This window comes from Bactrocera neohumeralis, chromosome 2 (assembly GCF_024586455.1).
Source record: "Bactrocera neohumeralis isolate Rockhampton chromosome 2, APGP_CSIRO_Bneo_wtdbg2-racon-allhic-juicebox.fasta_v2, whole genome shotgun sequence".
Classification (NCBI taxonomy): Eukaryota; Metazoa; Arthropoda; class Insecta; order Diptera; family Tephritidae; genus Bactrocera; species Bactrocera neohumeralis.
Genome location: NC_065919.1, coordinates 74596542 through 74613120, shown reverse-complemented (window position 1 = coordinate 74613120; position 16579 = coordinate 74596542). Strand labels below are relative to the sequence as shown.

At 37.5% G+C, this 16579-nt stretch overlaps 1 protein-coding gene and 1 pseudogene across 4 annotated transcripts in view; one reads left to right on the top strand and one right to left on the bottom strand.

Moving 5' to 3' along the window:
* LOC126755964 (uncharacterized) overlaps positions 1-16579 on the bottom strand; it is a 515745-nt gene that overhangs the window by 374645 nt on the left and 124521 nt on the right. The gene's annotated exons all lie outside the window — the stretch shown is intronic.
* Positions 3133-3955, top strand: LOC126763782 (uncharacterized; annotated as a pseudogene).

Sequence of the window (16579 nt, the reverse complement as noted above, 5' to 3'; positions counted from 1 at the left end):
CTAGACTAAGCAAGCAATCGATGCGCCGGACGGCCTGAATTGTGAACTGTCAGAAATTGGGACACGCACATGATGGGAATTATTGATGGCCATCATGTGTCTCTAATGGCAATTATGTTCATACAGAAAAGGCTTAAATTTATCGCTGGCAATTGTGCCGTATATAAAAATACAAACAGGGTGATGCGTAACGTGCTTTCCTTACTAAAATTTTGAGAAAAGAAATATATAGAATTGATGCCATCGTACATACATCAAGTCCATGAGAACGGTTTTCCTACCTCAAAAAGGTATTGCAAAAATACGCTTGCGCGCACCGACTGGATTCGGTAGAGGGCGTTCCTAGCTAACGAACGAGCGGCTGGTCAGTTGTCTCCGAGCACCTGGAGAGACAGGACAAAGATTTTCGCGCGAGGTGTTTTTGTGAGTGGTGCAATGCATCACTCGTTAGAGCAGAGGTACGTACACAGTACAGAGACGTTTGGTGTGATCAAGCAGGCTTACCCAGATGTTGCTTTAGCAAGAAGTGGTGTGTTTCGCTGGCATCAAGTCTTTTTGGAGGGCCGGGAAGAGGTTGCTGAGGAAGACCGGAAGAATAAGCAAATCCAAAGTGAAAACGATCTTTGCTGCCATCAAAAGCATCGTCCACCATGAATGTGTTTCACCTGGACAAACCGTCAACGCCAAGTTTTACGTGGAAGTCTTCAAGAAACTCAAACGAAGGGTCAATCGGGTCCGACAAGACATCGCAGCCGATTGGAAGTTGCACCATGACAACGCCCCAGCTCACGCCGTCTTTCATGTGAAAAGCTGCCTAACCAAGGCCGGCATCCCAACGCATCCGTAGCCACCCTACGGTCCAGATGTGGTCTCTCCAGACCTTTTAAGTTTTCTTGCCTGAAAAGGCCGATGAAAGGGGATTCAAGCAGCATGCACCTCGGCAGAGATCTTCTAGGTCATTTAAGATGTTTATTAACCTTCATCTTTGAACAACGCGCGTTTGCACTGAAGTCTTTAGAGGAAAATAAAAGTAAACTGTCATTATATGAATATATGTTGGTCCACAGTCGATCTCCCATTCCGTCTCGTCCAGCGGCAATATGAAGCTCGTTTTTCGCCAATATTTCCAGCACGAACAAGACATCACCGTCAAAAATAACCGGACCACCCTTTATACACACATGCTACCATATTTGTTATTCCAAAATTGGTTATTATTTTTGCGGTTTTTAGCGCTTCACTGCATTTCAGTGTTGCTGTCATTTATCCAAAGCCACTTATAAGTTCGAGCCCCCTCAATTGTGCGCGCGCGTTCGCACTACAACCAACGCTATCAATATATAGCAAGCAACGTCGTCTGAAGTGGCTCACAAGGAGTTCTATTATTAATACTATTAATGCGACGACAGCCACGGCTGACGGCATGACTTTGGCTCGCTATCGATGAGTGAAGTAAATAAAAATTATTTGCGCAAATTGGTCGGGTAGACGCTCAACGAAGCGCATGAGTCACTTGAGTACAGCCATTGGCGGCGGCATAGTTACGCCTTACGTTTTTATGTGTGTATGTTTGCAAGTACGTATTTGGATATTTATGTAATTACTCATGTGCAGGGCGATTGCTTGGACGCAGCGCAGTTAAATAGTTAACTTCGTTGGCGGCGCGCCGTCGATCGTCGGTCATTCGCATTTGTCACAAATTTCGTTTAATTGAAGCAAATTCAATTTCCGCTCGATAATCGCTACGCCGTACGGACGGCAGCCTTGTTTCGCGCACCTGTTCCAATTCGAAAGAAGCTCGTTCAATTTCTTGCTGAGTGACAGCCATAATTCGTCTTGGCATTAACGTTTTGTCCTAACCTCTTTCGGTGCTGTCAACAAGTTAACGGGCATGTCGGGCACCACTTTCGATCCAAACTTTTGCAATTCGAAGTATTACCATAAGAATGAAAGCGAAGTAGTAGGAACAATTCTGTGGTATTTGAGTTGTAGTTCGATACAAAGTGGTGCGTTGGTTTCTAATTTCATCACAAACAAACACTATAGAAGTCCAATTTAGCTAATAGCGCCTCATTATAAGTATTCATAAGGTTTTGTAATAAGACGATGAATACGAAGGTCTGTATGATGTACTGAATGATAAAGAAATGAATATAGTATTATCGCCTTAAACATTATATTAGTATGTTGAGCTTACAATGGATTACTTAAAGATTTTTTTATTACTACTACTTTTCAATTGCCTGTCCTATTCTTATTTTTGTTGATATTGTAAAAACGATATTGTTGCTCTTTCGTGTTCAGTACATGTCTGAAGTTAGTCGCGTCCGAAAAGGTGTCAGTATCTTGTAGAAGTTCGTCCACGTAATGTCTTGATGTTCCTGGAAAAGGAGATGGCAGTAAGTACGATTTCTGCGTAAGCATTACAGCAAAAACTGCCTGGAATGTATTATGTTTCTCAACCAGAAGCATGCAAGCTTCACTATGGAGTTGTTCGACGGGTGGGCTTGAGTCTTCCTGAGACATTATCCATATTCCATGTCCCATACTGTCTATATTAGGACTGCGTAATTAATGACCTGCCAAACAATTTCAAGTGGTCAGCAACCTTTCTTTGACATCTCAAACGTAACTCTCGAGGTGGTCCACTGGAGAGATTTTAACAAAAATTTTGAAGTCCAGTCTGTATGCGGGAAAATTGATAACCCTGTGGTTCAACCGTTTCGAAGCTTATCTAGAAAGTTATCACTCCAGACATATTAGGCTTCTTGCAGTGAAGAAACGAGAAAGGTCCAGGAAATATGCGTTTACTTTCGAACACATGTCGAATACAGACCCAGACCGAATATCGTGCATTCAGTCAGCTTACAAGATAATGAAAAATCCCTCTGGTTGAGGAGAAAGTTTCGAGATGTAGAAGTTAAACAGTCGGCAAAAGTTCTTCTTAGCTGCATCCTTCGCGCGGATGTCGACTCAGCAATGGGTGTCGCTGCCAACAATGTCATGATTGTAAGCTTCTGTCAGAGTCATTATATTGCAGGCATGCGACTTCTAGCGAAGGCTGACGTATTTTCCCAATCATCTCCTCTGGACTGCTTTACATGCATAAAAAGTAGGTGAATGGGTAATACAATGGCCATTGCCAATGAGGTACGTGGCGGTAGGCATAAAATGCTAAGTGTAGAGACCCCCGAATTAAAAACTCAATATAGAAGACTATAAAGAAACGAAGCGGACTAAGATAACAGTACAAACGTCGATGGGAGGGGAGACGAGGCTGCTACGACCGGCGGGCGCAGCGATAATAGGAACTGAGTCGGCAACGGCCACACCTCCACTGCATTGGAAGCAGATTGCGATGGTTGTAGTGCTACTGCCAAACCAGCTTTACAGTCCATGAAGACTCGGACCAAGAAAGTGCTGTAAGCATTACCGCGCAAAAGGAAAACGTGCTTCTTCACTCTCCTGTGCAGGCGACCGAGGGTTACAACTCTGACAACAAGAGAGGGCCCCGGAAGAAGCCCAGCAAGAAGAAGTAGAATGCAAAAGCGAGGTACAAGGCGGCGGTCGGAATATGCAACCGACTCGAGGGCAAATCCAGCCTGAAAAAAGAGGATGTAAAACGGTTGGCTAAAGAGGAAGCAAAGAGCGGCCAGGCACACTTCGCCACTCGAAACTGGTATAATGCCTGGGATCCAGCGCTTGCTAATCGCATCGAGGAGCATACCGCTGGAAATAGACAGCGTTCGACGGAAGCGGAACTGAAGGCGGGGGCAGCCAATGAGATTGCAAAACAGCATTTGACAGTTGCGTTCATAGACCGCAGTAACCCGCTGGGACAAATGTCACAGAAGCAGTGGGAAATAGTGGAAATGAAGGTATTGGAAACCTTCTTCTTGAAAATGGCGCCGAACAGTGCGCACCCATGCCGCCATTTGATGGAACAGGATGCTGAGGGTAAAGGAAGCGGTCAGAACGCTTCCAAACCTGTGGAAAAGAGCAAAACTGGAGGTATTCCATCGGTCCCCAAAGCGACGGTAACCATTCCCCAGAGCATGGTCTGCAGCTGCTGCAACGACTGAATCTGGACGTATCCACTTAAAGTTAGTTTTCTAAAGGAAATATCGAACGGCTCCTGAAAGTAGGAAAAATACGAAGATGCAGAAATGTGAATACCAAATGAAATTTCTAACGCTAACTAATATTTAAAAAAAGGTAATAAAGGTGCAATTAAGAAAAGCTTGTTCAGATCTAGCCTTTGGAACAACAATTCTTATGATATATATAAATGACTATAATACTTAATGAGCAATTCCATATAATTAATTTTTCAAACTGTTGTATTTCAACCCCAATAATAAGAATACTAAGAAGAAAAATGTATGACTACTTAGTATAAGCCATAAGCAGTCATTTTTTGCTTAACCGCCGGGGGCAACTGTTTTCTACTTTTCACCCTTTAATTGGTCTACGCTTTTAGTCTTTTCATGGCCAACAAAGGCTAAACTCTCAGAAATGTCTGTGGTAATGCGAAAGGTTAGCGCGAACTGGCGGCTAAGCTCCTCGGCTAGCCTTTAAAGGACCCCACGCTTCACCCTCACTTTCAACAGAAATGTCACAAAGCATTTGCCGCCTTTTGATTTACTTAATTTCTTTAGAATTGTTGCATAATATTAAGCGCCAAGCAGAGTTTGTTTGTATGTGTTTAGCGCCGCTACATTAAGCCGCGCAGCAAAAGGCAAAACTAAAATAGGTATGTGTGTGTGTCTATATAATGGCAATCAAACAAGTGGCGGCTAGTTTTTCCACCACACAACAACAGCAACGCACACACGGTTACCGCAAATATCATAACGGCTCAGCGAAATGCTTTGCGCGCGGGCCAGCGTCAGCAGCGCTGCAGCTTATATGCACGAAGCTTTCAGCATAATTGCCTGTTGACACGGGAGTTAAGATTTGTGAGGCGCCTCCGCCATGAGGGTGGCTAAAAGAAACGGTTTTTATTGTGCAGATAAATGAGAATTTCGAAAATTATTTACCTCACCAGCCTGCAGCAGGCAGGACTACTAAATAGCCAGCTAAGCTTATACCGCTCTCCGACATTTATTTTGCATGTGTGTGTGCTGCGTAGTTTACTAGCTGTGTGTGCTTGGCGTGTATAAATTAAAAGCGGAATGGCTAAAGAGCAGTTGATTAATTCTGACGTTCCACATACCTTGGCTTTTTTCCCTCATTTGACCACCAGCACACCCCACCTGCGAGCTTCGCTTAGCCGATAGCAGTGGCATTAAATTTTCTTGACATTCCAGTCTAGCCTTTGTTAGTTAGTCACTCAGGCCATTAGAGAAACCAATATAACGAGCGCTGGCGTTGGAAAGCGGGTTTCGTGTTTTATGACGCATTAAGTTTGCGCATAAAATTTTTTCATTTTCATTTTATTTCCTGAATTAAAGTGATGTAAATATTTATAGCACATTGAAAGGGCACATCAAACACACACACAGGCATATAAATATGAACACGCGGTTACATTACTACCTGAAAACAGTTGTCGCTGTAGAGCGCTTATTGAAGCAAATGAGATAGCTTGTAATTAATAAAAAATAAACTCATAAAAATTTCTTCGAAAATAAGCTCAGTGTTTATCAAAAAGGTAATAAAAGTGTCAAATTATGTTTATGATTTTCTTTTTCATAAATTATTTCGTCGAAATAAAGCGATTCGGCGCGAGAACATGCAAACTCCCTATCGGATCTGCCTACACGCTTACAAAAACACTACATACTTCTAGTACTAGGAGGGTTGAGTATTACTGAAAAATTTTTCTGTCTGATTCTAATAATTATTTAGGGCATTTTTAATACTTGGTAAAGTTAGAAAAATATTTATTTCGAATTTTTTCTTGTAGCTTGACTGATGAGGAATATAACAGTAGTCTTTCGCACCGCATAAAGAAAAGATAACGGTACCATTATCATATTTGCTGATGTGTCATTTTAAGGTTTGTTGTTCTAAAATTACAGTAGCAACAAATGGGTTAAGACAAACTCATGTCTTCTTTGGAGCATAACCATCTCTGCTAAAATAGAGCAATCTTTTTTATTTAACACAGTCCAAGTTAGGCATAAAGCAGTCTTTAAAGCTTCCGCACCACAACAATATATTTCAAGCAGAGGTTTTTGCTACTGAAGTTAGCCTCTAATGCATCAGCAGCCAACCAAGCAGCAATCAACGCAGAAGCTCCGTTCGCATATCGGCTAGAAGTGTTTTGGGAAGTAAGGCAGCAGTGGAGAGTGTCACCAAGAACAAGCGTCAAAAAGGCATCGATGACAATGAGATATTAGACGGGATTGCTAAGAGAGGTGTATGGCTGTCATCTGATAACGTGACGCACATTGGCAAACATATGCATTGCTTTAAGACGATCTGCCCAAAAACATAGCGAGGAAGATAAAAGTCGATGGATTCATATATCGGAATGCAAAACTACCAAAGTCATGTTCAAAGCGGTAGATCAAAAGTTTTTAAATAGATAAAAAGGATGTGCTAATCTACAGTGAGGTTATTTTTCGGTTCATTCTACTGGTACATCTTCATCTTCTACATGTTTGTCTGGTCAGCAGCCTTCAAATCTTAAAATATCACACTTAATCGGGTAAATAAGGTAGGTCCTTAGTATTTTAGACAGATGTACAATCTGTGTTTAACACATCAACCCGGATTATAACCATTCTGGACCACGTACTCCACTCGTCTTGTGCTCATGTCGAAGAAGAAAATGGTTACTTCTACACCGCACGGAAAATAGGCAATAAGCGTTTATATGCCATATTGGGGCAACAATGGCTGCGCAAGAGCACAGGGTACGATATGTGTATTTTTCCAAAAGATTTGATTTTGATTATGTCTAATAGGTCAATTGAAAAGTCTGCGGGCTGAAAAATAGATGAGCAAAAATCGGTATGCTATATATCATATATAACTATATAAAGTTATCTTGTCTAAAAAATATAAATAATTACGCGACATTCAACTTAGAACTAGATAATATCATTCCAAAAGAGGTCGAAAGCGAGCTCATAAATGTTATAACGAGAGCTATAACTGCAAATATTTCTTTTTGTAAAGTGAGTTTTGGAAATTGTATCCGAAATATAAATCAGATTTTATATAAACACTAATACCTGTCTCTTTTTGACCCAGTTTAGAAGCCTTCACATAACATACCTGAAAAGAGAAAAAAGAAGAAGGAGTTATTTTCAATATAAAAAAGACAAAATTATTTATTAACAAAGGAAATTGAATGGAAAAAACCTGTAAAGTAATTTTTATTAAGTCTTTTACGTCAAAACAAATATTCTTTTTTCTAACTATCACTTTAAAGATTTTATCATATATAGTCTTAAATGCGCACAAATTTGTATCTGTTTCTAATTGGAGTACAATAACTCTTTTTCCAACTTGTAAAGAGTCACCTCAATAACTTTATCGCAGTAAATTACATAAATATAAAATTTCTTCCGGAGACATATCCGGTATGCTATTGTTTCCAAGTTGCCTCGAACAATAACAACAACGGTGGGTGTAATGTAATCTAAAGTATCCAGTAGGAAAAATTTAATTACTTTCATTGAAATGAAAATAATAAAAAGGCTCCGATTAAAAAAATAAAGACAAATTTTTTGGAAAAAAATTTAAGTAAAATATTTTTTTGGAAAGGAAATTTAAAGAAAAAAAATTTTTGAAAATAAAAAAAATAGTTTTGAACGAAAAATAAATATTTAACCTGCTAGTAATTTTTCACAATCAAATTTTTTACACCTCGAAAATATTTTTTTTTATTTATTTGATTTTAAAAAATTGTAAAATTTGTAATGACTGAAAGTTGATTGGTGAACTGCTGATTATATCATAAATATTTACGGGCAGTTAATTCTACATTACCTCTCACTTGCTGAGCATGTATAACTATTGCATATATTAAATCAAAAATTTCAAAACAGGTGGCAGCGCTCAAATATATTTTTAAAGAAAGTATATATTGAACTGTTTTAGTTGCCTAAAAATATTCTTATAGTTCTTTCATAATACAACACCATTGAAATTATAATACTCAAAAATTCATAACAGGTGGCAACACTTAAATGTATTTTCAACGGAAATATGTCTAAAAATGATGTCAATGCAACGCTATTTAAATTATACTATCAAAAAATTCAAAACATGTGGCAACTCTCAAATTTATTTTCGACTGAAATGTGCCTAAAACTGATTAAGCTTCCCCACCAAATTGATAAAATTATAATTTCAAAAAAAAAATAAATAAATAATCAAATGTTAAACAGCTGGCAACTCTGTTTAAAAATTTATTTTCAGCAGCAAGCGTCTTAAATATTGTATCTTTGATTTAAGACACATATTGGTGTAACTTTTTTATATTACAATTTATATTGCATGCATATTTTAAACTACATACATACATATGTAGGTGGCAACCCTCTTTCAAACAAGTTTTCAACAGTAAGTTCATTCGTGCTGAGCTTCACCGCTGTTGAGTGCATTCTAACAGACATTCTGAACGGCATTTTACAAGCACACCACGAATACACATGCATGCACCTAAAAGTATGCTTCCAATAATACGTACGTGCGTGTGTGTGTTGTGCAGCTCATTGCAGACATGTGTTGACAGCAAAACTTTGCCGCACCAGCCCATTGCAACTGCACTTCAGCGCCGAAATGCTTGGCATTTACAATTTCCTCACTTGCTTTGACTGTGTGTGTGTGTGTGTATGTGCCTTTTTATTGTTGTTTTCTGCCTTTTCTAGCTTTTTAAGTGAAACTGCAAACAATTCAAATTAAGCAGAAAATCAAAATAACACCAACAGCAGCAGTCAAACACTAACTTAATATTACCCATAAAACAAAAGCATCAAACAACAGAAACAACAACAACAAGAAGAGCAATACATCCATTTGTGTGTGTGCAAGTGAAAAAAGTAGCTGTGCCACAAACAAAACAAAGCAAAACAAAAGCGCTCGCATAAGTTTTTGATGGCATTTAATTATGTGCACAAGGATGAATTATACTTGAAAAATTTCCGCAAGCCACCGAGCGAGTAGCACCAGCACCACCAACAGCAGCTGCAGCAGCAACGCTGGCGAGCGCAAAACTTGCACTGCAAGCGAGCCATGGCGTGGCATTGCGGCACGGGCTGGGAAGCAACGTCTCGTGCGTGTGAATTTTCCCAGCTCACATCTGCTATAACTGCAGAGCCGAGGCTTACACCTCTCCTCGCCTTTCACCACTCAATGTTGCTCTTCTGGCCAGGCGCCTTGAGTGCTCCGCTACTGGCAGCCACTACTCCTTGTGCCATTATTCTCCGAACTTTTTGTTTCGCATGTTATTGTTTGTTTTTGTTTTTGTCCACATACACATTAGTGTATATGGATGTAGTATGTGTATGTGTGCGTGCTTATTTTTTGTGTGCATCACTCCTGTTTCTATCAAGAGATTTCATTGAAAGTTTCTGTTTGTGTTCCTGCTCATGTGTATATGTCAACATATTCATATACTAGTTATCCACAAACACACACTTATACACATACACATATATGTAACTGTGTATATGTTAACTCATGCATATACACTAAATAAATATTACTTTATTTTAGTTATTGCAACACTTTAAGTGGCAAGTAATTTATGTTATAATAAGCGCTGTGTGTGCTCGGCAAATTTTCGGCATATTTACACACACTTATGCATATATGTGCATATGTATGTGTGTATATATTTGTATTTTTGCTTTAATGCTGCTGTTGGTGAGACCGAAGCTTCAGAAGCCCGGTTATTGAGTGCCTCGTGCTTAAAAGAAAAACATTAACTGTATAATCGTGCAGTTCGCAAAGTAATGATTACTGCTGTTTACGCTTGGAACTTTAGCATTTTTTTGTGCATAAAAATTTTGTGTAACTGAGAATTAATATCGAAGTTGCAAACATAATTTTAAGTGCAGAATTATTTTGAAATATATTTTTTTTAAATTTTGTATATAATTTTTATTTTTAAGTAGCCACTTATCTAAGAATCACAAATTTTTGCAAATTCTAAAAATTGGAAATCACGACATCATTCAAAAAATGCAGATGCTCGGAAATCTTAACCTGTACAATATTTTTATAAGGGTTGCCAAACATAAGAAAATATTAATTAAAAAATTAATTAATTTAAAATTAAATTTTTCAAATTTTACTATATTTTTAAAAAGGTTGCCAACTATAAAGAAAAAACTAAACTGCTATTTAAGGAAAAGGAACTGCTAAATATTTTAGTACAATTTTAAATTTTGCTTTGTTCTTTTTTTTAAATGGCACAGTCTGTTTAAATTTATATAATAATTGATTTTCAACAGGGGTGCCATGTCTACAGAGATTTAAGCCGTATTTGAAGATAACAGAAGTTTCTAAGTATAGTTTACGCACATTTAATGCTAGAGGAGGATTGCTATACCTGAAAATATCCTCAATTTCAAACAGGGTTGCCAGGTATAAATATAAAAAATTCTATAATTTTCTAAAAAATTTAGTCTAAAAATATTTCTGCTAATCAAAACAAGATATTAAAGTACGCTTATTTATTAACATTGTTGCCATATAAATAAATATTAAAAAACAATTGAGGAAAATCTACATCACAAAATTTGGTTGTTAGTATAAAATTTCAACAACTCTGAAAAGTTTCAACGACAAATGCAAAATGAAGGTTGCCATCTAACAGAACAATCATAAAGTCAGTGAAAATGTGAATTTGCGATATTGGTGTTAACCAAGAAATTAAATGTGTGAGACCATAGAAATGCATTTTTAAACCCAACTACCGAATTGATTAAAAATTAAAAATAAAAATTGTTTTAAAATTAACTTCTTTTCTCGTTTTCTTATTTCATTCAAATTAAAAAAAAAATTAATATATTTTTTATTTCTTAATTAAAAAAAACTTGTTATTACTTGACTTATTTTTTAATTAAAAATTACTATTTATAATTTATTTTTTATTTTTTACTTAAAAACAATTTTTTATAAATTTGTTTTAATTAAAAATTTATTTAATTAAAAATAATTTTTTTATAATTTTTTTTTGTTTTAATTAAAAATAATTATTTTTTAATTAATAATAAATTTTTATTATTTTGTTAAATCCCAAGCATCTTAAAAATGTGAGTTTTAATTTTAAAACCCAAAATCACGATAAAAAATTACAATTTTATTTTTAATGGAAATTCTTTAATCAAAGCTTGGGTAACCCTGCTCATAAATTACTTATGTAGAATGTAGAATTTTGAGAAACGAAACAGAGCTATTTATCTCATTTCATTTTTAAAAATCTTTATGCACAAAAATATATTTCTTCAAAAACTCAAACCATTTTTTCAAGTTCGGTGTTCCTGAATAATTCTCTGCAAGTCAAAATGTACTCCCATAATACATAACATTAGTGGCCGACGTGTCGTATGAGCAACCAACGGCGATCAGTGTACGCGCTCTCTGTACGTTATTACCTCTGTGACCACTTTGATTTGCCATCCATTAACAAGTGCTTTGCTGCCGACTAATTGCAAACATTTACTTACAACAACATGCAGCGGCCGCAAATGCAATCTTCACTTTCCTATCTCTTTAGAAAATTGCTGTCAGACCAATGCTATCAGCATAACGGTATTAGCAATGGAGATCAAAAACACCCTGCTCCGTCGCTCTTTCGCACATATGTGCCGGTAAAAGTTTTTACTTTGAAGTCAAAAGTAAAAGGAGTAACTTTATTACAGTTCCATACTCTTTTTTTGCAAAAAATAAAAAAAAAACAACAAAAACAAAAAGTGAACTTTTTGAAAATGTTGACGTTTTATGCCAAGCTGATTTCACACAATTAGCCAAGGCATTTAGCACATGCCCACACACATGCATTGCCTCCCTCTCTCTCTCTCTCTTATACGAGTATGCACTCTGTGTGCACACCTATCACTTTACGACAGCAGTGCCATGTGCGCCGGGTATCTATTGCCCGTGTCAGCGTTTGGCTTTTTTGCGCTCTTTTGGCTAGAGTCAACTCTTTGGCAATTTAGACTTTAATTATTTCTGCTTCAAACGTAATGACTGCGGCAGTGTTAGCGTTGCGCCGTAAAGTGGTTGGGATTAAAAAGTTGAAGCGTAAAAATTTAATGGATTTTTAACTCAAAGCAAAAGTTTAAACGCTTTGTAGCAGCGCTGTTAAAGCAGGTGCTCATATGGCAGCGCTATGTCAAAGTTGGAAAAGTTCAAAAATGCACCTAAGCGCAATTTGATAACAAAAGTGAAATAAAATAAAGTCAACAAACAGAAATTGACTGTGTATTTTTCCACACGTGAAGTAATGGTTGGTTTTATGGTTTATATGGTTTCATGTGATCGCGCGATGTAAAAGAGCATATCAAAACTTTGAATGATTAAGTTCTCATTAAAGTGACGCCAAATTGCTAATCTGTTGAAGTTGATAGAAGTATGCATTCTCTTCTCAATCTCACACCGATATTAGAATCAACAGTATAACTTATTTTAAGAAGAAATTAAATGAAAAATTACGGCTAGTTAATCTTAACAATGAAAAAGACCCATGTTCTATCGGCAGAGCCTATCAGAAGAGGGGTAGAAATAACCTAGAGCAAATGAAGTAATTTTCAGACATACTTTTTGAGATAATGCGTTCTGCTCCAATTCCCCAAAATATCTGATAGTGGCATAAAAGCAAAGAGAGCATGTTAAGCACTAAGAAACCGAGTTTTACGAAATCGCTCACAGGTGATATTTTCATATAAATATGAGAACAATATTTTAACTGAACTAGAGCGATGTATGTACACCGAATATTGTTGTCTTTGATATTTCGGAATATGGCAACCTTAGTGTTACAATCTGGCAACTCACAACCTCGTAAAGTTTAACATTTTTGATTTTAATCTCTCTCAAAACATTTTGCTGTACGAGCACTATTTGTGCTGTTTACAGTAACTTAAAATATTCATCTCGACCAAAAAATGCAATTAAATATGTAAATATATTAACTCAAAAACAGTGCATCGATGAACTTAATTCAATTTTTGGCGTTGAAACTGCAACAAGGACCAGTTATTATTGGTATGGTGAATTCAACTGAGGATGTAGATCATTCCAAGAACCGTTCCCAAGACAGTCGGGTCTACGTAACAGGAACGGACAACGGACCCGGATTTCTAACCGGGGAAAGACTGTCAAATCGGCACCATTCCGCGAAATTGGCACCGAATGACTTCTTTTTGTTTCCGTAGATAAAAAAATAAGCTAAGAAGTCAACGTTTTTCGCATGTTTTGGAGATACCTCAATCAAAATGGGCAAACTGCTCCGACAACTGGTTCAGGGGCATGCAAAAGAGTATAAATCTTAAGTGGTAATATTTTGATAAACAGTAAAGCGACTTTCGAGAAATTAGATCAGTTTTTGTTCTCAGTCTCGCAGCATAAAACCCTACCCCATCATACAAGAATTTGGTTTTAATCGTTCAATTGTGATGGGAAGTGTATGCCATAGTAGTCCGATATCTGGTATTCCGAAAACTGCACAGTTTTTTGGGGAGAAGAACACGAGTGCAACATTTCAGATAGCTCAGAAACTGAGGGACTAGTTCGCTTATGTACAGAGAAACTGATGGACAGACGGACATGGCTAAATGAACTCAGCTCATCACGCGGATCATTTAAATCTATATTTTATAGTGAATCCAAGGTTTTTATAATGAAGGACATAACTCAAATATAATATATATAAAATAAATGTGAAGAAATTTCATTGTATCAAAAAGGTTAAGTTAAGTTTAGTTTATTAAATTAGCAGCATAGAATATTCATTACAGAAAGCCCAAAATATTTTTTTTTACTTTTTTACTATTTCTTACTTTAATTTATGAGTATATTTACTCACTTCTATAATTCTTATAAATAGTTTTCTTTTTACTAAAATTAAAATATGTTGACAAAATATACCAAAATTAATTCATTAGAATATATTTTCATCGTTATTTAATTAGCCAATTGGCGGCATGTGCTAAGCTGGTGCAGCCTGCCAGCCCTAAAAGCGTCACCAAAAATATTGACATTTTCTAAAATAGAACCACCGCCAGTTGTGCGCAACGTCTTATACAAAAAGACTATAACTTATTCTTCTATTACCACCAACAAACATATATTTAAACTTGGCACGTTAAGTGCATGACCTGGGGACTACTCAATTTGCCGTACGCCCACCTTCTAAAAGCATTTGTGCAAATTCATATTTTTCCAGCAAAATATTTTTGTGCCACACAAGGAATTTATACACATTTTATCGAACAAAAAAATCACAAAAATCCATTAAATATTTACCCAAGCAAGTCTGCACATGTGTGTGTGTGTGTGCGCTCCGCCCAACTACTTATATTGACCAGTTGAGTAAAGCCAACCTTACGAAATCAAATACATTTCACCGCAACTTGAGCGTATGGGCTGGTAGAAATTTTTCAGGCGCCACAAGTCATAGAGCAATCAGCACTTGCCACAAGCCGGGCACTCCATATACTGCCGCTTATATACATATGTACATGTATATATTCACGTGTGTTAGTGCCAGCTCATACTTATTCATGCAACGCTGCTCTCCTCCAGCCCACGGTTAATGCTAATGACCGGCAATGAGCCCGAAATAAGTGTTCGCTAAATTAGAACTGAGCACCCAATAATGGACGCACAAACAATAGCAACAACAGCGACAACAGCAAGCGGTAGGAAAATATGCGCAGCAAGCGAGTACGAGTATATAAAAGGAACGTGAAAAATCGATAGATTGCTGAGGGAAAGTGCTTTTAGCCATCAGTTTTTCTATGGGGTATTGCTGTTGTTGCTATTGTTAATGTTTCTGGTCTGTTTGGTCTGCTGGTTTTCGGCGGTGCAGCTGTCATTGTTTTGGTTTCGACTGAATTTATTTGGTTTAGCCAAAAACTGATGTGGATTTATGTGCTCACCCTGTAGGGAAATCACCTTGGTCGAACTAAAACAATTAGATGTACCGTTGTTAATTAAGCAATGAAACAAATAACAAAAAAACTTCACATCTTCCAAAAAAGCTCTCATAAATCTCTAGTATTCATAAAAGTGTTTGACAGCTTTTGGCTCGAACTATATATATTTTTCAAAAGTTGTTTTAACCCATTTTTATTGGAAAAAATTCTCAAGATCTTTCGAAACCAATAATAGGACGTAAAGGATTCAAAATATGGGTATGGGTAGTACTAGATTCCAGTAGAGGAGAATTCATCAAGCTATCTGGCTGTCTCCGTATCGAAAAGCCACCAACCAGATCGATCATATTGTGATAGACGAAAGCCACGTATCCAGTCCTTTGGATGTGTATACGCTCTGAGGTCCTAGCATAGACTCGGACCATTATTTTGTTGCAGCGAAGATACACACCCGCTTCCTGCTCTCTGAGAGCACAGACAAAACAGAGAGAGGCCGAATTGCACGACTACAAGTAAGGCGGCCACAGCGGTAAAGCTCGAAAATTCTACGCAAAGATGCGGGGACTAACAGAAAATTTCACCAGACCATACCTTTGTGGAATTCCCGGAGGTGCTCTAGTAATCGATGCCCAGAGCATGCTGAAATTATGGCGGGAACACTTCTTCAGCTTTGTGAATGCCAGTGAAAGCATTACACCAGGAGATAGTAAGCCCGACTCTTCAATCGATGTAGAGGACGTTCCATTGCTCGAGCATCAAGAAGATCGAATAGCAATTACCCGTCTGAGGAACAATATCGCGGGAGCCGATGGATTGCCGGCAAAGCTATTCAAACAGTGCGGCGAAGAACTGATAAAGAGCTTCTTTGTGGAATATAGTCGGACAAAAGCTTGTCTGACGATAGGAATTTTACTGTGCCCTGCCAAATCGACAAAACGGGAGACCCCACAACCTGCGCCAACTGCCGTGGGATGAGTCTCCTCAATATCGCATATAAGGTTCTATCGATCTTCGTCCAGTTAGTTTGTTCACGAGCAATGTCGCGAGTGAAACGACTGTTTGTTTGATGACAGGAGATTTTTTACCCTCGTTCACTACCAGGCCCATGTGTTTCTTTTTTTATCCAGTCTGGAGATAGCAGAACTAACGCTGCGGTTGTTGAACCAATTATATCAATATTATTCTCTACTCAGATCTGCAGCTCGAATTATTTTCTCCAACAGCAGATTGAAGAAGTCGCACGACAGGGAGTCGCTTTGCCTGAAACCTCGCTTGCTGTCGAACGACTCGGAGAGGTCTTCCCGATCCTAGAGCCACAAAGCTTTTGGTGTTGCTCAACCTCAGTTTACACAGATGTGTTAGTTGGCTCTAGTAAAAGTCTTTGAGGTTAGGTCTCCTTACCTCACCCATACTTATACTCTAAAAAATGTAAAAGAACATAAACTGAAAATTTTGAATGAGATATCGAGACTTTCTTAGGTTCAAATGCTGATTATAGAATTCAACATAATTAG